General features: G+C 35.3%; 1 protein-coding gene across 46 annotated transcripts in view; it reads right to left on the reverse strand.

Moving 5' to 3' along the window:
* Positions 1 to 23516, reverse strand: part of lrrn1 (leucine rich repeat neuronal 1) — a 126438-nt gene that overhangs the window by 40919 nt on the left and 62003 nt on the right. For 10 of the 46 annotated variants that reach the window (XM_087255858.1, XM_087255861.1, XM_087255856.1 and 7 more), the window contains one exon: positions 3775 to 3979. The exons of the other annotated variants lie outside the window; for them this stretch is intronic. The gene's annotated coding sequence lies outside the window, so the exon portion shown is untranslated. The remainder of the gene's footprint in view (positions 1 to 3774; positions 3980 to 23516) is intronic. 46 annotated transcript variants of the gene reach the window in all.

The following is a 23516-nucleotide window of genomic DNA, read 5'->3' on the forward strand; positions in this document are numbered from 1 at the left end:
TAAAATTAGGGATGGGTTAAATATACTCCACTGTTACTGAGTAAGTTATTGAATTATCCCTATAGTTAATATAACAGCTGAGTTCCGGTGACTGAAGAAAAATAACTAAAATTATTATTATTTTTTAAAATTATTAAATCCATTTTGCTGGGTAATTCCACATTTAAGTGCATTTAAATGCACTGTAAAATCCAAAAAGTTAAGGTAACTCCAACCATTAGAGGAAACCGATTGCAACAAACCATTTAAGTTCAAAAACTAATCCTAATGAGTACTGCGAACTTAATCCATTTGAGTAAATGAAGCAATTTGAGCCCAGTAAAATCCAATACATGAAGAGAACTCAAACCAACTGATTACTGTAAAACTCAATAAGTTAAGGCAAGTTAAATTGCTTGAGGAAACCGATTGCAACAAACCATTTGAGTTAAAAATCTAATCTATATGAGTACTGTGAACTTACTCCATTTAAGTTGAAGTAATGAGGTATTTAATTAACTCATTAATTTCAACACTGAGGCCAAAACTCTTTTCAAATCAAAAGAATTAATTTTCAGTCAATTTTGAGTTAACCACTTAAACTCTGCTGCTATTTGGGGATTTCCGCCTGGATTTTGCCTACCCAAATTTAAAAGCTTCCCAAATCCTCATGCAGAGGTGTAAATGCAAAAATTTGGTATAATTTTAAAGAAAACCCTTTGAATTTTCATAAAACACTATTGAAAGTGTTTAAAATAACTGTATATGTTGTCTGTGTTATAATAAACACCTAAAAAAAGGCGCTTTTTGTATTTTTTTTTTATAAACTCAAATTTAAAAAGTGTACCTTTTAGGTTCGGTGTGGTCTAGCGTGCTGTAATTAATTTTGGTGGTTCCTGCACATGTCTGTAATCAAAGGAAAAAACAAAAAGGTCTCTACCATAATCTATGCAAAAGTTATTGCATTCCAACTGATGAGAGGGGCTGTACAAGCCACAGAGACCGATCCTTGTTTACATAATTCACTATTCTTTTGTTTGATCAAACATAATTCACTGTGTTTGGACCACATCAGACATATAAAAGGATCACTTATGCACATCACCACAAAAACAGAGGAGAATGGCCCTGAAGGGCACAGCATAGGGTAAGAGATGACAGCTGTCTGTGCTATCTGGGGCTGCTTATTGATCATGAATGTATTGTTTACATTTCTGCGCCATGGAAACACCACAATTCATTCAACGACTGTTTGGCATATGAATATAATTCAGTAAAAAGAATGCTAGAACTGTATGAGCACCGGCAAGAGCTTTCATTTGAGCTATAACTTGTACATGTGTCATATAAAAAAATAATGAAAATGAACCTACACTCTGGAATAGCCTTCCTGGTAATGTCCGAGGCTCAGACACACTCTCCCAGTTCAAAACTAGATTAAAGACCTATCTGTTTAGTAAAGCATACACTCAGTGCATCACCTAGCAGGTTCCACACTGGCTTCTACATTTTGCTTATATACACTATGAACAGCAGCTACGCTAATTATTCTCTTTATTCTCTATTTTCACCTGGGGATACTCATCCCGAGGTCCTCAGATTAGGCGGAGTCACTGATTGGATCCAAGACCAGCGACGTGATGATCCCAAGGATTCCATATCCGGGACCAGGCCATATCCTGAGCTGCTGCTGCGCTGATGGTCGTGGGGAGTGGAGAACATGTGTCTGATTCCAGCGACGCTCCAGGGACAGACGAGTCTTCATTGAGGCCATCTTCCAGCATAAACCACGGCGAATGAAGTTCTGCACAAGACTTTTGGCCAGCGGAGAAATTAAAATGGTCGTGCCCAACTGAGTCTGGTTCTCTCAAGGTTTTTTTTCTTCACTCCCATCAGGTGAAGTTTTTTTTTCCCTCCCCGCTGTCGCCACTGCCTCGCATGGTTCAGGATTGGTAGAGCTACGCATCGTTGAATTTGCTCTTCAGTGTTTGAACTCTCAGTAATGATTAAATCACACTGAACTGAGCTAAACTGAACTGAACTGAACTTAAACACTAAAACCTGAACCACACTGTTCCAATTACTATGACCATTTATGTGAAGCTGCTTTGACACAATCTACATTGTAAAAGCGCTATACAAATAAAGCTGAATTGAATTGAATTGAATTGAACCAATGTAAAATACCTAGCTCGGGTATCCAAAATACTGTGTATTTAAGTGTAAATAACTTTTATACAGTAGAATAAAAACCAAAGTGATGCATATGTGCATAAAATATAGATTCTACACTTTCTAACGAAACCACTTACGGGGGTCTGGTGCAACGCTAGCCCTTTAAATCTGAAAGCGAAAGTCGATGACGGCAGAGTTTAAGTAAACTCATTTCATTTGATAAAGCTGACTGTTGGGTTTTACAGTGTGTATATTTAATAAAGATGTAGACAATTGGTGAACTTTACGTAGGCTTCTCTTGTCTCCAGGACTCTTGTAAATTGATATAAAATAATAATTTCCAAAAGCTTTTGCACTTATTTAACTAAGTTGTTAACATTAGAGACTCTAAATAAAATGTTTATCTGAAACATGGGCACCTGTTTGAATTGTTCTTGTCTTGTTTCTTGTCTGCCTGTGAAACAGTGATTCAGTTTAGTGTTCACACATTATGGACAAATTAAATAGTGGACAATCAATTAACAAAATGACAAAAAGTCATATACAGTAACTGCATATCATTCTAATTACTATATTTGGCTGAATGCATAAGTAGTGACACACAATATATTGGTCATATCTGTCACACTTTCACTTACTAAAGAGACACAGGATCACAGGAGTTATCAAAACACATAATTATTAACAAAGACGCTTACTACAGGCACTACAACATAAACGCAGTAGAGACATCAAGAGATGACAATTAAGATACTGGAAATGATGGGACCACAGGAATACAACAAGTGATGACAATTCAAGACCAGACAAGGGGCTAAACAAACTCATCAGGGGTATAAATACAAGGGATATGATTGAACTAATAACCAACAGGGGAGAAACACAGATAATACTCATGAACATTAACAAACAGCGGGATAACAGAACAAAGGAATCACGTGACGTAAACAAACATACATGGAGCATGGAAACATGAGGAAGATCACATGACATGATCACAGTAACACACCAAAAACATGTGACAATATCTGCATCAGCCAGTAAATGGTTACTTTAAATGTTATCATTATCAACCCAATAAGTTAGTAAACGATCAGCTAATAATTTATTACTTTTAAGTTGTCCACTATATTAGTTTTGAGTTTTAGTTTTGTCATCTGGCTTGGAAAACATCATGTCATAATGTTGTGTTGGCAGAAAGAAAGAAGCGAAGTCCGCATGTGTTTAGCGTTTTTCCTTATCGCAAACACAACAGCAGTCTGGTAGTGATTGTGTTTTTTTTGGGGTTAATTATTGTGATATCCCGAATGAAACAGAGAAATACTATAGACTGTAACTGTCACGGTTGTGGATCTATCTGCTCTTCTATGATGTGTCTGCGTAGGCATGATTGTTTTTTTTCATCTGCAGTGCGGGTATACTAAGTGTGTGTGCGCTTTTCTCTGTTTATGTGTGGGAGTCGCGTGTCTGTCAGTTGTTGCTGTTTTCATGTCATCAGCTGGGCGGTCACATGATCGCTGTCACCGGCAAGCCTTTGCTTAGCACCGCTCAGCTGATAATCAGCGCACCGCAGGTGTAGCACATTACTACGCCTATAAATGTTCAGCGTTCCTGTCTCACCTTGTCAGTTCGTTGTCCTCACGATTCTCTGTGTTTCTGTCAGGCTCTCCTGGTTGAGTTCGCTGGTGGTGAGTGCGCTATTTGAAGTTCTTGCCGAATAACATTTGATCCGCTCTGTTGACGGCGATTTGCCATTGTTCCAGTTTCATCCTTCTCCTTGTGATCGTCTGACTTCCAGCCACTCACTATTGTTGTTGATCTTCTCCTGTGTGTACAATAAACTTTTTAACTTGCATTTGGGTTCCCACGTCTTCATTGTGTGTTGTGACAGTAACACTATATTAAGATATCTCTGCAGATGGATGGGATCTCATGTAACATTCAGCCCTATAATCTTAAAGTGTGAGCAAAATCAGCTGTTTTGTCATCACTTTAGACATTACGCTTTAGAGAGTCACTCAAATACTAGCTCTTAAGTAGTGTTGGTGAATTAGTAACGGCTTCTGCTGTTCTGACGTCAGCTGCAGATGTGAATGAATGGCGGAAGAAAGTTGTTCCTAATAAAAAGGACTCTCCGGGTTTGGGCGAAGCAGTGGTGCAGTAGGTAGTGCTGTCGCCTCACAGCAAGAAGGTCACTGGGTTGCTGGTTTGAACCTCGGCTCAGTTGGCATTGCTGTGAAAAGTTTGCATGTTCTCCCTGAGTTCGCGCGGTTTCCTCCGGTTTCCCCTACAGTCTAAAGACATGCTGCAGGTGAATTGGGTAGGCTAAATTGTCCGTAGTGTATGAGTGTATGAGAGTGACAGGCCGGCCGGAATGTGTAAAAAAAAAAAGCCGTTATCATATGGACAAGTCTAAAATGGCTTGTTACAAAGAGCCGACCCCGCAACCATACGGGACTATAGGCCAAAGAAGAAGAAGAAGACTCTCCATGTTTGATTTTCTTACTTGTATACACAATTGTGCCATCAAACTGTTGTATAAACATAATATCACGCTCATAGCAGTGCGATATGATTGTATATCCTCACTGGTGGGACGCTCGGGCACTCAGGCAGCGGCCTCGTGCCAATGCACGCCCTATATTTAATTTATTTTATCAGCCAAAATTTTCATATCAGTGCGTCCCTTCAAAAAGTACAAGCAGCAAAGTATACTAAATATAATAACTTTTATATTTGACCCCCACATATGCATAAAAAGAAGAATAAGCTTTATGTGGATGCATATTGGAGTTTGATGGAGAAACAAATGCTTGGGTTGTTCCGAATTACAATAATTCAATTCAAACCCTTTTATTTTGCTCTCTTAAGGATGACAAGGGACTTCACTCCAAGAATCTGCAGTAAAACATGCTTTACAATGAGACAATTAACCCTGCCGATTACAAAAGTGGGGGAAAAAAGATGACCCATGATGTTCCTGCCAAAATGAATGAATGGAACAGCTATAAACTAAGACAAGTCTATGCTAATTTGCATCAAGTGTACATAATGAAACTCATAAATCACCAAGCACATAAAGCACACCCACAAGAACTGGGAAGACACCAGTGAGGAAGGTCGCGTGAACGAGAAAAGAAAAATTATGCACAGCCACTGTATATAAGAGCAGGAAAAGTAGGGTTTCCTCTTGTCCAGTTGCTTCTAACCAGGCCAGACCTGCCTAATTAAGTCCATGGCTAAACCCTTGAGAACTCAGGCTACGCAGAGTCAAGGGAGAGGGGGGTTTAAACCTGGATGTTTCAGGCTACGCTGCAGTATGAAGCCCAGGTTAGTATTTCCTACTGTATGCGTGTTGCAGGAAACACATTAGTCACTGTGACTATGAAGTCCCCTTTTGGGAGGCGTCATCTTAATGAACTGTCATATGAAAGGATGTCTCTCCTGCTCGAGCCATAAATACGTCTTTCAGCATTTCTGCACCACCGAGCGCTCGCCTGTGGGTGTCTGTGAATAGGGCACGGGGAGCACAATGTCACTGTTACATGCAACACTAAATGAAGTGGATGAACCTGCCAGCACGGCACAGAGGACACAACCTTGAAAACTGGCATGTTAAGTGGAGAAATGAGAGCTTAAACTGAAGCCAAAAAAAGTTTGGAAGAAACTTCCAAAAGAGTCCAGAGATTTTGAGTGCACTTACAATATACAATTGAAGTCAAAAATATAAGACCTTGTTGGAAATTGTAATTCTTTTAAAAATATTTCCCAAGTGCTGTTTAATAGAGATCATTTTTTCAACACATTTTAACAAATAATTTAATAACTGATTTCTTTGCAATGATGACAGTGCATCATATTTTACTAATTATTTTGCAAGTTACTAGTATGTAGTTTAAAGTACAATTTAAAGGCTTACCTAGGTTAAAACTAGGCAATTAGGTTAATTAGGCAAGTTATTGGGCAACAGTGGTTTGTTATGTAGTCAATTAAAAAAGCATTCTAAAAGAAGCTAATAATATTGAGTTGTAGGAGCAACAAATAATAACTTGACTTCTACTTCATTTTTGAAAAGTGGCTGAAGATTATCACAATTATCACAATTACTGCAAAAGACCTATTGGAACCCACATGGGCTCAAGATTCACACAGTATTTAGTCAAGTTTGGTAAAGGAAAAATCATGGTTTGGGGTTACATTCAGTATGGGGGCAGGCAAGAGATCTGCAGAGTGGATGGCAACAACAACAGCCTGAGGTATCAAGACATTTGTGCTGCTCATTACATTACTTCTTATACTTCAGCCTTCACATCAAAGTTCCTGAAAGCAAAAAAGGTCAAAATGCTCCAGGATTGGCCAGCCCAGTCACCGACATTAACATTATTAAGCATGTCTGATGTAAGATAAAAGAGGAGGCATTGAAGATGAAACCAAAGAATCTTGATGAACTCTGGGAGTCCTGCAAGATTGCTTTCTTTGCCATTCCAGATGACTTTATTAATAAGTTATTTAAGTCATGTATGGATGCAGTCCTCCAAGCTCATGGGAGTCATACACAATAGTAATTCTTTTTCCACTGCACCATGACTTTATATTTTATACTGTACATCATTTCTGTTAAGTGAAAAGACTTTTGTCTTAGCAAAGTCAGACCTTACTGTCCTAATTAAATAATTAAAAATCAAGGCATGATCATATTTTATTTTGGTAAAACAAGCGTAATCTAGAGCCTTTCTTTTAAGCCACTTCTGAAACCAAATGATCAACTAGAAGTCAAGTCATTATTTGTTGTCCCTTGGGTTGGCAACAAGACTTTCATAGTGTATAATAAATAAGTTTGAATATTTAAGAAAATGACTTTATCTTATTTGATTTTTTTGCATTGTATTTTGAACCTTATAAATATAGTAAACAAAATATGACAGTAAAATGCATCGTATGTCACATTTCGCAGTTTTATGTGGACGGACCTTATTATCATAAACATTTACCAAGTAACATCTTCTCAGATATAAAAATGCCAAATAAGAAATCTTAAAAATAAATATATATATATATATATATATGTAAACACTTTTTTACTTTCAAAAATACAAAGAATTACAATTTTTGTATTAATATTGAAAGTAAGTGATCACTTGTAGTTGAAAATAAAGCAAAAATATAAAAAATATAAAGCAGCAGTCTCCCATGGAACGTCTTTCTCAGCCTGCATGCTTCGCACGAGTTGCCCATGCCCTTTTATTTACATTTTGCAGTATCTATTGAATAAAAAATTATTTTAAAATACACATTTCATTACACAATAGTGATTCTGTCACAGTTATCAGTGAGCTAGGCTTTGCAGATCGCGGGTAAACATTTCCTTACACTCGGACTACAATCCTGTCACTATATGAACTATAAATCCTGTCATGCACCTCACTCACACCTGTTCCGGTTCACCTTTGATTACAAACACACAGCTGGGAGCTGTTTAAGGACTCAGAGTTTATAGACTGCTCACTTTGTCACACACTTTGCTGAGTCTTGTTGGTTTATCCTTGTAACATCACGAAGCATTTCCTGTGTCTAGTCTTTCTGTATTTTTGTATGCCTTGTTGCTTGGTTTTCGTTGTTTGCCTCCAACAGTATATCGACCTTTTGCCTGTTACTTGACTTAGCCTTTTGGATTACCTGTATGTAAGCGTTTGCTTCTGTGTTTGACCATTGCCTGCCTAGCGAATGTCATATTTAACTGTCACTTCATTGTCGAGTGTCTAGCGTTACAGATACACAACATCACACTGCCCAGCCCTATAGTAAATACTGATGTCTACTCCATTAAACATCACTTGTGCAATATTTGAATAAAAATTTCACAGGAACGCTAATCATTTTGCCTTCAACAGTACTTCTAAAAGAGAAATGGCAACTTTAAAAACATTAGACACATTAGAATGTTTTATCGATTAATTAGCATAGCAAGAAAAGAAAGTCTTCGCTTTTGAGTGAACGGCATGTAACAGTAACAGAATATATAACGTCTCCAGACAGACATAGATTATGCATAAGTGCTCACACATCTCCACAACAACACAGCGCTCCTTCCTATTTTTATCCCATCAAATGTTTAATCTAATCAAACCAAATCCAGTTAAGCTAAAAGAACAGCTGCTTCTTTCTTGGTTTGAGAGAACGATATATGGCGAGTCTATCATCCACAGCATCAGTTGTTTCATTTTAAACGTAATAACATTATTAGCATGTTAACCCTATTAACAATAATTCTAAAAGATATGCAAAAATTATGTGTTAAAAGGAAATATTTTGATAAGTTGCCTTGATAAAGGCAAGACTGTTCACATGTTTGAGGATCATATATTTTTCTTATGGTTTTGAAAAAGTTTTACATACATGTCTATTTAAATATACAGCAGGGAAAATAGGTATTGAACAGGTCACCATTTTTCTCAGACAACATGTTTCTAAAGGTGCAGTTGACTTGAAATTTTCCCAGGATGTTGGTAACAATTAAAGAAATCCATATATGCAAAGAAAACAAAGCTAATTCGTTTACAAATTAAGTTATGCATGAAAAAAAGAAATGACGCATGGAAAAAGTACTGAACACATGAATAAAGGGAGGTGTAGAAAGTTTAGCAGTTAAAATCTCTCAGTAGTTTTTCAGCAACTCTCTGCCCTTCGTCATTGTAAGTTAATATTAGCTGCTTCAGTCCAACATCTATATTACCAGAATGATAAATATGAAACCAGGATGGACATTTAAGCAAGACATTGATCCAAAACACAGCCAAGGAAACTCTCAAATGCTTTCAGAGATAGAAACCCAGGCTGTTAAATGGCCTATTAACCACCTGACTTGAATCCAATCTAAAATACAAATTAAATATCAGATTTGATAGACAAGACCCACAAAACCATCAAGATTTTTATACTCTGTTTGTTTAAATGATCATTAAATACATTTTCAGTGTCATATGCTTCTTTAGAAAACATTCTAATATGGGTTTAAGTAACATTTTTTATTATTATCAACTTTCAAAAAAGATGTCCTGCTTATAATGTTTTTGGACACTATATTTTTTCTGAATTCATTTAGTAAATAGAGAGAGCAGCATATCTGGGTCAAAGACAAGGAGTTCCATATTTGTGCGCACATCAAATTTAATTTTATATACATATAAACCATATAAAGAACAAGTGTCCACTTTAGTAACTTGTATAACTGAATAAAAGAAACAACAAACACATTCTGACTTATATTATGATATCTTTGATTAATCTAAATTTCATTATATTTTAATTGATTTAAAACATCTTGCTGTAAAATGAGTTAAAACTATGAAAGAAATTAATAAAGTAGTACAAAGTATTTTTTTAAATATAGTATTTTTAGACATTTATTTAGTATTTTGTTGCTTCACTGTGATTCTTAAATCACAGTCCTTTAATATGCCATCAAAATTCTTGTGTAAATCATGATAAAATGTATAAGTTATTATTTTTAGCTAAAAGTATTTTTAGTAAAATGATTACACTGTTATAATTTTGATGCTTAATTGGCACTTTTTGTCTCTGAATTGACAATCACATCACTAAAAATCCTATTCTTCCTCCACAGCTGACTTATTTCTGTCCGTAACTCAAACTGTGGCAGAAAAAGAATTATGCTGACAGGGTATTGTTTGCTGAAGTAAAGTAGTATAAGTTTTCTATGTCAAATAAGGACAGCACAGAGCACTGCATGTGTCTTTGGCAGCACAGCCGAATAAGAACATGAAATGGAAATGTTACAGATGCCTTATGAATAAATTAACAATATGAACAACTTCTCTGTTTCTGTTCTCAATCCAAAAAGACTCAAAGCCTGTTCTGAATTCTACTGCTGTGTGCTAAGATCTTCTCTTCATCAGAGCTCTTTTATCAACAGCAAATGAAAAAAAACATGCAAAAAAGACCCACTTTATGTACCAACTACATATTTATTACAGTTGCAAGAACAGTCCATACAAAAGAATGCATTTAATAACATTTCTGTTTAAAGTTACAGGAGGATTTTCTTGTATATATATATATATATATATATATATATATATATATATATATATATATATATATATATATATATATATATATAGTGATTAAAGTGACTTTGAACGTGGCATGGTTGTTGGTGCCAGTCGTGCTGGTCTGAGTATTTCAGAAACTGCTGATCTACTGGAATTCTCAAGCACAACTATCTCTAGAGTTTACAAAGAATAGTCAGAAAAAGAAAAAATATCCAATGAGTCAGAGGAGAATGGCCAGACTGGTTTGAGCTGATAGAAACGCAACAGTAACTCAAGTAACCACTCGTTACAACCGAGGTATGCAAAAGAGTATCTCTGAATGCACATGTCCAACCTTGAGTTGGAAGGGCTACAGCAGCAGTAGACCACATCAGGTGCCACTCCTGTCAGCTAAGAACAGGAAACTGAGGCTGCAATCCGCACAGGCTCACCAAAATTCCACAATAGAAGATTGAAAAAGCGTTGGCTGGTCTAATAAGTCTCAATTTCTGCGGCGAAATTTGGATGGTAGAGTCAGAATTTGGCATCAACAACACGAAAGCATAGATCCATCTTCTCTTATATCAACGGTTCAGGCTAGTGTTAGTGGTGTAAAGGTGTGAGGGATATTTTGGCACACTTTGGGCCAATTAGTACCAATTTAGCATCGTGTCTCTCCACAGCCTACCTGAGTACTGCTACTGATCCTGTCCATCCCTTTATGACCACAGTGTAGCCATCTTCTGATTGCTACTTCCAGCAGGATAACGCATGTCATAAAGCGCAAATTATCTCAAACTGGTTTTTTGAACATGACAAAGAGTTCACTGTACTTAAATGACCTCCACAGTCACTAGATCTCAATCCAATTGAGCACCTTTGGGTTGTGGTGGAACGGGAGATTTGCATCATGGATGTGCAGCAGCATGTGTGGGCTATCTTGTCAATACGGACCAAAGTCTCATGTGAATATTTCCAGTATTGTTGAATCTTTGGCACAAAAGATTAAGGCAGTTTTGAAGGCAAAAGGGGGTCCAACCCGGAACTAGTACAGTGTACCTATAGTGGAGTGTATATCAGTATAAGATATTAACCTAAGAAAAAAATTGTTGATGATCAAAATTTGAGAAATCTGACAAAGCCTAACATATCAGTTTTCACTGACTTGCATGGTTGATGAATGCATTTTTAAATACATCTGGAAGTGGAGTGAACTGAACAACATCCCAACATTTAAGACCCCATTTACTGCACGTCTTTATTCAGGATTCTCACACTTTTTCCAAAATCTAATGTAAGCATTTTTCAAGCACATTTCAGGTGCATTTTCAAACTTTTCAAGTACTTTACAAGTGTGGCAAATTACATTTTTACATACATACTTCATCACTTTATATCAGATGCTATTTGATATGGTATTCCATAGTATAGTATAGTATTCTAATGAATTTTTTGATAGCATGTTTGTCCCAAGCCCAACATTGATTTGCTATCAGTTATTCTTTTTAATGCCTCCCTTAAATCTTAAATTTGTCATCTTTCATCTTAAATTAACAGTTAATTATTAGTAAACAGTTCATTATTAACTCTTTAATAACATAACGTATTATGAAAGCAACACAATTTAATTTTTCAAGTAGTTTTAAGCACTTTATCCAAGTATGAAGCACTTTCAAACCTTCAAAACACTCGATTAAAATTCAAGTACTTTCAAGGATTTCCAGCACTCGTAAGAACACTTGTATTGCCCAAATGGTGAACAGAAGCAGACAAGAATGCACCAAAACAGGTGTAAACAAGCACTGTAAAACAAATAAATCTATAAAACTAATTGTAAAAAACAGGCAGATGTGGTTACCAGTATTTCTAAATTAAAAATACAGTACAAACCATAAAAGTAATTTAAAGTTTTTATGGTAAACTACCCTAGTTTGTTAGTTTATAGTGTTAATACAGAATTGTTTTGAAGCACAAACATAAACACATCATATCTTTGTTATACAGACAAAAACACAATCATGTAGTGATGAGAAAGCCATAAGATGAACCAAAACTCATCACAAACAAATGTTCCCACGAGCAGAGTATCATACTAATATATTGAAGGTGCTCAGTGTCATTCACACAACTACTAAACACCATCATGGTAACAGTCATACAATTTAAGTAATGGAATAAACATTAATTGGCATCTGATGTTAGATGTAACATAAAACTCTTATGTAAAGAATGTCAACAGATAAGTGTCATGCAGGGAATTCTGGCAAAGTCAATTAATTGTTATTCTCCTTATAGATTAACGAAACTTACTGTTAAGGTTACGGATTTTTTTTTACTGTAGAATTTTACAGTTATTTACCATTGAAATGACGGCCATTTGTGCAGAATGGCCTTATAGTCTCTTATGTTAAACAGCCGTTCTGATCTCCACGCTGAAATCAAGACAATTTTAATCTATTGGGAACCGGTTACTAATTAACTGACTAAGCTATTTGGAATAATTGCAAATGAATTCTCCTCAGCATGCAGCATCCACAGGGAATGTCTTAATCTTAGGTTAACAATATTTTCCCACAATCTGCGCTGCCATCAAATCACGATTCATCAACAATTCAACAGATTTTAGTATTTTACTTCCATAAAAGACTGAATGAAAAAGGACAGATATGATTATATGCTTACATTTATTTGTTGAAAGTAAGCTGCCTATTTGAGGGCGTCACAGTGGCGCAGTGAGTGCACGATCGCCTCACAACAAAAAGGTTGCTGGTTCGAGTCTCGGCTGGGTCAGTTGGCATTTCATTGTGGAGTTTGCATGTTCTCCCCATGAACGTGTGGGTTTCCTCTGGGTGGTCCGGTTTCCCCCACAGTCCAAAGACATGTGGTAGATGAATTGGGTAGGCTAAATTGTCCGTAGTGTATGTGTGTGAACGAGTGTGTATGGATGTTTCCCAGTGATGGGTTTGTGTCTGAAAGGGTATGCGCTGTGTAAAACATATGCTGGATAAGTTGGCAGTTCATTCTGATGTGGCGACCCCAGGGTAAAGGGACTAAGCTGAAAAGAAAATGAATAAATGAACGAAGCTGCCTATTTGGAGATCCAGGATGTTGTATTATTCCAGAACAGGTAAAGGCTAACGGTGTGAAGAAAAATATAGCTGGATTGATAGTCTTCTGTACCCAGGGAATTAATCATGTTAGGAGGTAAATTTTAAGTCATGCTGTAAAAAAGGTGGGTTTGACAGACAATCACGACAGGGTTTTCTATATCCTTATATTTAGATTCTACTGAGTGTCTACAGTTGATTTGGAGATACGTCTTGTTCTAGGAAATGCATATCTGATTTTATTTTAAAACATTATTTGACTGTATTCAAAATATTACAGACTAAATATTAAAGGGATAGCACACCAAAAAAAAAAGAAAATTACATAATGCCATCATTTTCTCATCCTCCACTTTTTCCAAAGCTATCTAAATTTATTTTTCAGTTGACAAAAAGAAGATATTCTGAAAAATGATAGATAAATGCAGCCAACTTATCCAGCATATGTTTTGCGCAGCGGATGCCCTTCACCTATCCCGCCAATTCACCTATAAAGCATGTCTTTGGACTTGTGGGGGAAACCGGAGCACCCGGAGAAAACCCACGCGAACACGGTGAGAACACGCAAACTCCACACAGAAATGCCAACTGACCCAGCTGAGGCTCGAACCAGCAACCTTCTTGCTGTGAGGCAACAGCACTACCCACTTCGCCACCGCGATGCCCCTGTTTTGTGTTCATATTTATACAATTTGTGAGTAAATGAAATATACATTTTTGGGTGAATATCTTTAAAATTTTAAACAATTAGACATTTAAAATAACAAGTTCAAATGATTTTTGAAGGATTATGCAACATTAAAAACAGAAGTAACGACGCTGGGAATTCAGCTTTGAATCACAGGATTGCATTTCTTTCAATTTAAATCCTTTGCACTATACCAGACTTTTGCACTATATATATATATATATATATATATATATATATATATATATATATATATATATATATATATATATATATATATATATATATATTTATAAAAAGAAAATATAGGAAATATGTGCAAAAAAACAACAACAGCACAACATTTCCTCTTTAAGCAAAGGTCTATGTTTAATGTGGCTTCCCTTGGCAAGAAGCACAGCTTGAATTTTTTCGTTGTAATTGTCCTGATATTTTTCTGAAATAATGTGCTGTGTAATAAAAGGGTTATTTTGCCACTTTCCAGAGTTCTTATTTTGGTTTAGAGTGACATATCTTTCTTTTTACATCATAGGCTTTTTCTGAGAACATAGCTCTATATACATTTCTGGAGATTGTGAATTATGCAGCCAGAGGAACGTATGCTACAGGGCGTTATGACGCCGTTCCTCTTCGCGCTTACTAGCTGACAGCTTACCTCCGTTGAGGTGGATGGGCTACAGCAGCAGAAGACCACACCGGCTGCCACTCCTGTCAGCTAAGAATTGTATGTATATATATATATATATATATATATATATATATATATATATATATATATATATATATATATATATATATATATATATATATATATATATATATATACAGTTGAAGTCAGAATTATCAGCCCCCCTTTGAATTTTTTTTTATATTTCCCAAATGATGATTAACAGAGCAAGGAAATTTTCACAGAATGTCTGATAATATTTTTTCTTCTGGAGAAAGTCTTATTTATATTATTTTGGCTGGAATAAAAGCAGTTAAAAAAAAAAAAAAAACATTTTAAGGTCAAAATTATTAGCCCCTTTAAGCAATATACCTTTTTCGAAAGCCTACAGAACAATGTTATACAATAACTTGCCTAAGAATAAATAAATAAATCAGTTATTAGATAATTTTAGTAAGTGCAATTATTAGTTTTCACAGACAACAAACAATACATCAATTCATCTTTATTAAAGTTAGAGAATTATTGTTCTTGTTAACTAACAGTCCATTTACTGTTGTTATTACAAAGCTGTCTGGAATACTCAATTCTGATTGATCAGTTGTGATTTTCCAAGTATGTTATTCCCAGATGATAACCGGAAAAAAACACAGGCTTATCTAGGAACTTCGAATCACTTTCACTGTCAGTGAATAGATTAATACCATACCTGTCAACATTGGGATGTGAAAATAAGGAAAGAAATAGAATCAAGTTATCAAATCTCATAAATTTTTTTCTTCACTATATAACTTACACATTCTGATTAAAGAGTAAGGAATGAATCTCTCATTTATTTAGATTTTTTTTTATTACATTAAATAACAGGGGTAACACTTCAAAAGTCCACACATCTAACATTACAATGAAACCATTTGATAGCTTTCCTAACTTTTTATGCTCATTTAGGACAAAATTAGTTGTGTTTGAAAAAAACCCCACTAAGATCAACATCTTTAAATGTTACTATTATTAATTATGTGCATGTTTGTTTAAACACACACCTAAAACCCTGACTTTCATACCACTTCAAATCGCTTGTACAGAAGGAATTTGGGAAACGGTGTCTATTTAACACTATGGAGCATGTCAGCTGACAGTCACGCACCGCTATATGACTGTTTTGAGGATTGCATAGGAAGGGCAACAGCACCTGTAATGAAAGGGAAGAAAATCCCGCCGTTTTTATATTTATTTTAAAGTAATTTCATAAAACAAAAGCACAGAACGGACTCACATTTAAGAGCACAGGGCGTCCCCTATTGTGGTTCGGCAGTATGGGTTGTGTATAGGGGCAATTGACTCTTTAATGTTTATTGCCACCCTTCATAGAAAATTTTAAAATATGGTAGAAAAACGGGAAAAACGAAAGGGTTGACAGGTATTATTGATATCCATATACTTACATTTACCTGTATCTGCTTGTTTATTACACATCTGTTTTCGATTGATTATAAATAAACAATAACTGGATTTTAGTAAATGCTCTATTTACTGGTAACGTTTCTGTCAGCTTTGATTTTTTGACTGTTTGGTGCCATCTTGCGACTGAATAATGCGCAGGTTACTGTATGCTCCATCAGCTCAACTCAGCTGTTTTCGTTTTTGCTTTGCATTTAATTAAATAATTAGTAAACTATTATGGCCCAGAATAATGTTTTGTGTCTTAATATTTATGTTTTGTTGCAATGATTAATAAATGCTGTACAAGTATTACTCATTTTAAGTTCATGTTAATAAATAAATAAACTAATGGAAGCTTATTGTTAAGTGGGAATAGAATACGCTTAAATTTACCCTCCATAATTCTTCAAATGAATATTTATATGCTGCTACTGATCACATTTCAAGCTCTTTACAATCTATCTGTCAGGATGGACAGATAAATTGCAAAGAGAGGCAGAGTTTTAACCCTGTGTCACAACACATCACTAACGCTCCGTCAGTTGTCTGTTATAACTCACAATAAAGCCTTGTGGTAGAACGGACTGCACAACCAGATAATTCATTGTGAATGATATGTTGTCTCTGGAATGCGAGTCTTATTTGATGTGACAAGCCAAATCAACCCATTTCCCAACCAAGATGACATGCAAGTGCTTATTTTGTGTACTGTACCAGTCAAAAGTTTGGGATATTAATATGAGTACCTTTTTTTAGGTTTTGAAATGCTAAAATTATAGGATTAGAAATTATAAAAACTGTGATAGTGATGTAAATTAAGATTAGCATAATATATATATATATATATATATATATATATATATATATATATATATATATATATATATCATATATATACACGTCATGGTTAACTCTTCTTTCCTTCTCAAGTCCACCGACGTACAAAGTGAGCTAACTGGACAAACTGGTAACAGCCGGAAAACCTATTGCTATGTATGTATGTATGTATGTATGTATGTATGTATATATATATATATATATATATATATATATATATATATATAGCAACAGAAAACCATGTAATTACATCAAAGTCTAAATCTTTCTAAGTCATTCATTTTATTTTCATTTGAGGTCTCTTTTTAACTATACAATATTAAGACAAAACAGAAGCAGCAAACACAAATGCACTTAAACAGTCGGCATTGAAAGACTCTAAAAGACTTTGGCGAAATAATAAAAGCACCATCACTAAAGATGAGAGTGTGTTCCTTGCCATCAAAGCCACTTTGCATCAAAAAGTTTTTCAAATTGTGACAGGCTTTCTCGAGGTCACCTCCAAGTAAACACGCATTCAGCATGGCCTTTATTCTTCCAAGCACATACCCGTCATCATTCACATTCATATTAGTACTGGCACATTGCCACTTTTGATACACACCTTCAGGAGATGCAATAGCGTCTGCCAGGCCCACTTTAATATTTAAACACACCCATCCAGAAGTGCTTACTGCAACCTACAAGACAGATGCTTCTGTTGTTGCACTTTTGCTGATGATACAACATGGTTCAGATTACCTTTAAGTCTCTTATGTTTACATGGATATCGAACTATTTACTTTATTCTATTCTGTCATGATCACCAGCGATCTAACCTATGTAGATCACTGGAAAACTACACATCTGCCACCACATGCACTACAACTACCCTAATGCTTTGCGCCAATCAACACCCGCTACAGCTGACAATAATCTGGACACACGCACAGCTGAAACTCATGATTAATGACTACCTGGACTATTGACCTTATTCTCCGCAGACGAGCGGGCGCAGCCATTTGAATCTTTTTGGCTCGAGACTTCCGGTCTCATTCACTTCCATTCATTTTTAGACATTAAAAACTGCTCGTTTCGCTGTTTGATGTTGCAAACTGACATTTCCTTGTTATATTATTCTACTTGGTCTGTATAGTCATGCAAACATTTATTTGTAGAGCATTTTTTGCCGTTTATTATTTCTTGTCATTTCTTCCATAGGCGACTGAAACGGAAGTTCTAAGACAATCGCGAAAACAGGCGCACTTCCGCATTTTAGAATAAGGTCAATAAAGACACCTCTCATTTTCACACATACTGCAGAGTCTTGTTCACTATTTTTCAGTAGCATTACGAAGCGTTAATCCTGTTTAGTTTTTTCGTGTTTTGACTCTTGCCTTGTTTTCTAGTTTTTGATTCTTTGCCGCCTGTACTGACCATTTGACTGTTTTTGACTATGATATTGGATTACCTTAAAGCTTCTGTTTGCCCCTGTCTTGACCATTGCCTGCCTGACCATTCTCTTTTTAATTAACTGCATGATCCACTACTCCATTGTCCAGCATCCATCCATACAAGTTGGGTTTAGGAATTGAATATGATTAGGGATGTAGAACAAAATCATCTAATCAGTAATAAACAGCCAATATCTAAATGTAAATAATAAGCAGGTATAATTGAAAGCAGGAATTTGTATTTAAAATAAAGTGTTTTAAAGCTGCTTTTCTTAATATTCTGTTGATGATCCCATTTTACATAGTGTATAGATTGGTTAATGGCACACATTAATCCAAGCAACACTACCCAATGTTCCCTTCAGAATTTCACGACCTTAACATACATTTTAGTTTTGTTATGGTACAGTATAGATGTTTTTTTGTTGTTTTTTTTTTTTTTTTTTTTACATTTGTTACATTTAAAGTTTTACTAAAACTAAATGATGAAGTGATGTGCAGTTAATTATTTGCAAGCATTGTTCAAAACTGTCTTATGTGTTTACCATGGCAAAATGCACCTAAAAAACTAAATGAAGACAGTAGTGTGTTTAACGTTTGCTTTATCTATTCCGCACTTTGATAATGCGGCTAAAATAGGAATGCTCCACATATTAATTTGATTTGTGTTTACTTCTAATTAAGGTGATCAAAAATCAGTTTACATGGTAGATGCTTAATCAGAGTGTTGTCATAATATCGTTAATATCAAAATATCACTGTTCATGTAAACAAACTCAGTGTGAATGCAGGTTAACAAATTGAAAAGTCACCAAAAACACAAACATTTGATGATATTTTAAAGAAATGTTTGTATATCAAAGGATGTTGATGTACTGGGTTGGATGAGCTTATTTTAGGCCAGTCTTCATCTACACCTCGACTGAGTCCCCAAAGACACAAGCATCCCGCAGTGAATCCTGGGAACCATCCCGCTACTCGCCTGATCAAGGGCCTCCACCTCAGCAGTGTATAGGAAAGAAAAAATGCTGATCTAACAAGACAAATACACATCGGTATGCTTTCACCAGATGCATCTCAGTTCATATAAGAGAATTCAGAGCGCAGTTGAACAAACAGAAAAGGTCAGATATCCACTAATTTACTTACTTATTTAGTCTTTATTAGAGCTGCACAATATTGAGAAAAATCTGACATAGCGATATTTTGTTTTGTCTCAATATATATTGCTGTATGAAAATCATTTCAGCAGACGATTTGAACAGCTCAGTTTGGAAAGGTTTCATTAACTCAGATCGACTGGGAGGATTAATGCATTTTCTATGCAGTGCCTCAGCATAAATGATAATAAATCATGAGCAAAAACAGATAAATAAAAAGTGCTTTATTCGTTTTCTGTGGAGTCAAACAGTATTTAAATATAGAAATTAAACAATTAAATGAAAAAATAACACAGTCATTGTTGTATAAAAATTAGAAAATTATAATAATTAATAATATCATTATCTTCTAATCTTTAATAAACAATCTAATCCTGTGATGTGACTATTGCAGACACACACATTTCGATTTCAATGCCCAAACAATATATTGTTCATGTCAAGTTTTTATTATTAAAGTTATAGTTTATAAAGTTATGTAAAAATGTAAACTGGAAAGCTACTAATTGATCAGACTAGTCACTCAATGGATCTGTTTATATGTAGTGTTCAGCATAATTGAGTACACCACATTTTGAAATTGAATATTTTGACCCATTTCTCAGTGAATATAGGCAATATATTTTGATGCATTTAAAGAAAACGGATTTATTAAATAATGAAATGTCATTCCAATTACAAACTGAGCCAATATTATTTGACATTTCTTAACATACAGTACATACAACACAGTACTCGGAAATGCTAAATTCTGACTGATTTGGTTTCTAAATGATTTTGAAGATTTATTAGTCTCATTAAAGTAAAAACACTAAAAAAGAAAGCAATCATTTTAAAATGTCATTTTAGGCATCATGCAACTATGCTGTTATTGTGTTATTGCAGTTTTTGTTTACGCGAAACCACCAGAAGCCGTTGTGTATGCGTTTTCATGTCTTAAATTTCTCTCGTGAGTGCCATTCATGCCTGTTGTTCTTGTGTAAATCCACTAGAGGTCACTGTCCACTGACTGAATGACTGACTGATCCAACCTCCTTCTTTCTTTAACCCAACCAATAGTATTTCTAAAAGCACCAATTGACCTGCTTACCCACTTCCCTAAACCCAACCGGCAATTTTAAAAAGCAATCCAGAAAAAATATTTTTCTGATTTTTACCACGTTTTAATATTTTATCACATTCTCACCCTATTATTTACTTGTTTATTTTATTTTTGGCTTCTGTTTTTGTCTTACCTGGTTTCTGGAAGCATTGTTCACCAGACCACATTATTTGTGGTCTCCAGAAACCTATATAGGGCAACATTTTAAGAATGAGCCAACAGTATGTTGGAAAAATGGCTCTTCATTTTGATATCTGCTAAACTTTTAAAAAAAACTGTTAAATGCAGATAATTAATGTTTTTTAAAAACCACAAGTAAACAAGTGTTAGATGAAAGCAGAATGTAAAATCTGGAGAATAAAAAGCTTAATAATTTAATATCAACCAATCCAGATAAATACTACAAAAAACCAACAACAATTCATCATCTGTAATATATGCAGTGCAGATTAGGGTCGGGCGATGTCAACCAAATTGTCATCATGCGATGTCTAATGTGAAACACTGTGATGGACGATGGTATCGTTGTTGTAGGTGGCGGTGAATCAATTATTTTTAAATAATTCATTAATTCATAACAAATAAAATATTTGTAGCCAACCGGTTCAACTACCTGACTCACATGGTCTTTGTTTTACCCATAACCCAATTATAAATAAATAAAGATAAGTTACACACAATTTACCACCTGTCAATAACTTTTTCCACGAGACTCTGGCATGAATAGGCAGAGTGATCTGTGTCTTTAAAATGGAGTCGACAAACTTGGTTGGTAAAAAAAGTTCACACCCAACAGCAACCAACCAACAGTATCTAAGGTTTATACTAAAATTACGTACAAGCATGAAAGTGAAAGACTGAAGCAGTGTACTGACGCTGTAATACATTACCTGATAGATTCAAAAGACCAAAGAGCCATTAGATAGAGACAAGATTAATTAAATATTACGTTTAACAACTATAGTAAGACGCAATCCAGCAGTACATCCTTGATAAACTGTCTGACGTGCACTGCTCTCTGGCAGCGCATGACAGAGCGTGTGTGCGTTTTCAGCTGTATAGTTTGGAAGGAAGGCTTTTCAGAAATGCTAGATGAAACCCCAGTGTGGACGTGCATCGTTTTTTTTTTTGTTATAAAATGCCATTTAAACGGCATATTAGTGTAATGGGGCCTAAATGTGTATTTTTCGCAAGCGGGTTGCTGCTGCGACGGGGACAGGGCTGAGGAGAGCGATGCCAGCTCAGCATCGTGATATCTATCAGCCATCGGCGATGGACGATGGTATTGTCTATCAACCCAACCCAACCCAACCCTAGTGCAGATAAAAAGTACAACAAATGTATATTTACAATTTTGTGTAAAGATTTTGACATAGTATTGTGCAGAAATAAGGCTTTGTAATATGCTGTGTAATTATTATTTGTATTAAAAAGAGCAAAGAGGGTTGTTTTTTTACTGTGTCTACAGCTCAACTCATATGAAAACTGCAGTGAAATGTACCTATACAGTACATTTTTGCAATTGTGCAGAAATGTTGGCAGAGTCTCGTATTTCAAATGAGGGTTGCACTATTTTAAACAGACACCAACAAGAAAATGGGAGTCTAGTATTTATGGATGGATAGTGTTTTTGTGCTGCCAGATGCAGAAGCTTCCACCTGCAGCTCCTGTCATTCAATAAGACTGATGTTTTTCAGATGACTAGGTCACACCTTCCCATCTTCCTGTTTACCGGAGCTATTTTTAAGACCTGTATAACCCCCACCATGCACGCAATGTACCTGCGCTGTGTGTCTTTCGCTCTCGATGGATCGTTGTCATAGTCGCAAACTCTAGAGAGCAATCTATGGCAACTCAGCGTTGACATGGTTACAATCTCCTCACATGTTCTCAGTACTGGAGGCAGGTGGGTTTTGGGGGAAGGGAAGGATGGTAATTGAGAATAATGGAAAATCATGGGCACTGTGGAGAGGTTATGTTCATACTGGTTAGCAGGATCGCTTGACATAAACCTTGAAAAAACAGTCTTTGGAATGAACTGAAATAGGGCTGAACAATATTGGAAAAATCTAATTGTGCAATATTTTATTTTTCTGTGATAAACAGAATATAAATATTAAATATTGTATGAATACAGTTTCAGAATATAGTTGGAATATCACTATATGATTGTTTTCTGGGGAGCTTAACAGCATTCAGATACAGAAATTGTATAATCACAATGCAAAACATGCTTCTCTTACTTTACTTTGTCCAAAACCACATATTTCAAGTCCAAATATCTCAAACTTCCTAGATCAAATAAAAATATTGATCTGGCTTGCTTAGTTTGGGACTTTTGGAGCTGTGCATTAATGGATTTGCCCTTCAATGTTTGGACTTTCAGTAGTGAAAAGTGAACCACACTGAACTAAACTAAACTGAACTTCAATTCTGAAAACTGAACTGACACAGTGTAACCTATCATGCGTGTAGAAAGGTACTTAGTATGTGGGTCACTGTTGGAAAAGGTATTTATTTTACTAGTGAACGCACTAAACTTCTTATAGGTACAGTGAATCCTGAAAGTATTTATAGTGCTTCACTTTTTTCACATTTTGTAATGTTACAGCCTTATTTGAAAATAATTAAATTCATTTAGTTCCTCAAACTTCTATACACAATACCCCATATAGACAATGTGAAAAAAAAAAATTTTTTTAAATTGTTGCAAATTTATTAAAAATAAAAAACCTGAAAAATCACATGTACATAAGTATTCACAGCCTTTGTTCAATACTTTGTTGATGCACGTTTGGCAGTAATTACAGCCTCAAGTCTTTTTGAATATTATGCCACAAGCTTGGCACACCTGTTTTTGGGAATTTTTGCCCA

Source organism: Danio rerio, chromosome 6 (assembly GCF_052040795.2).
Source record: "Danio rerio strain M-AB ecotype USA chromosome 6, GRCz13ab, whole genome shotgun sequence".
Taxonomy (NCBI): domain Eukaryota; kingdom Metazoa; phylum Chordata; class Actinopteri; order Cypriniformes; family Danionidae; genus Danio; species Danio rerio.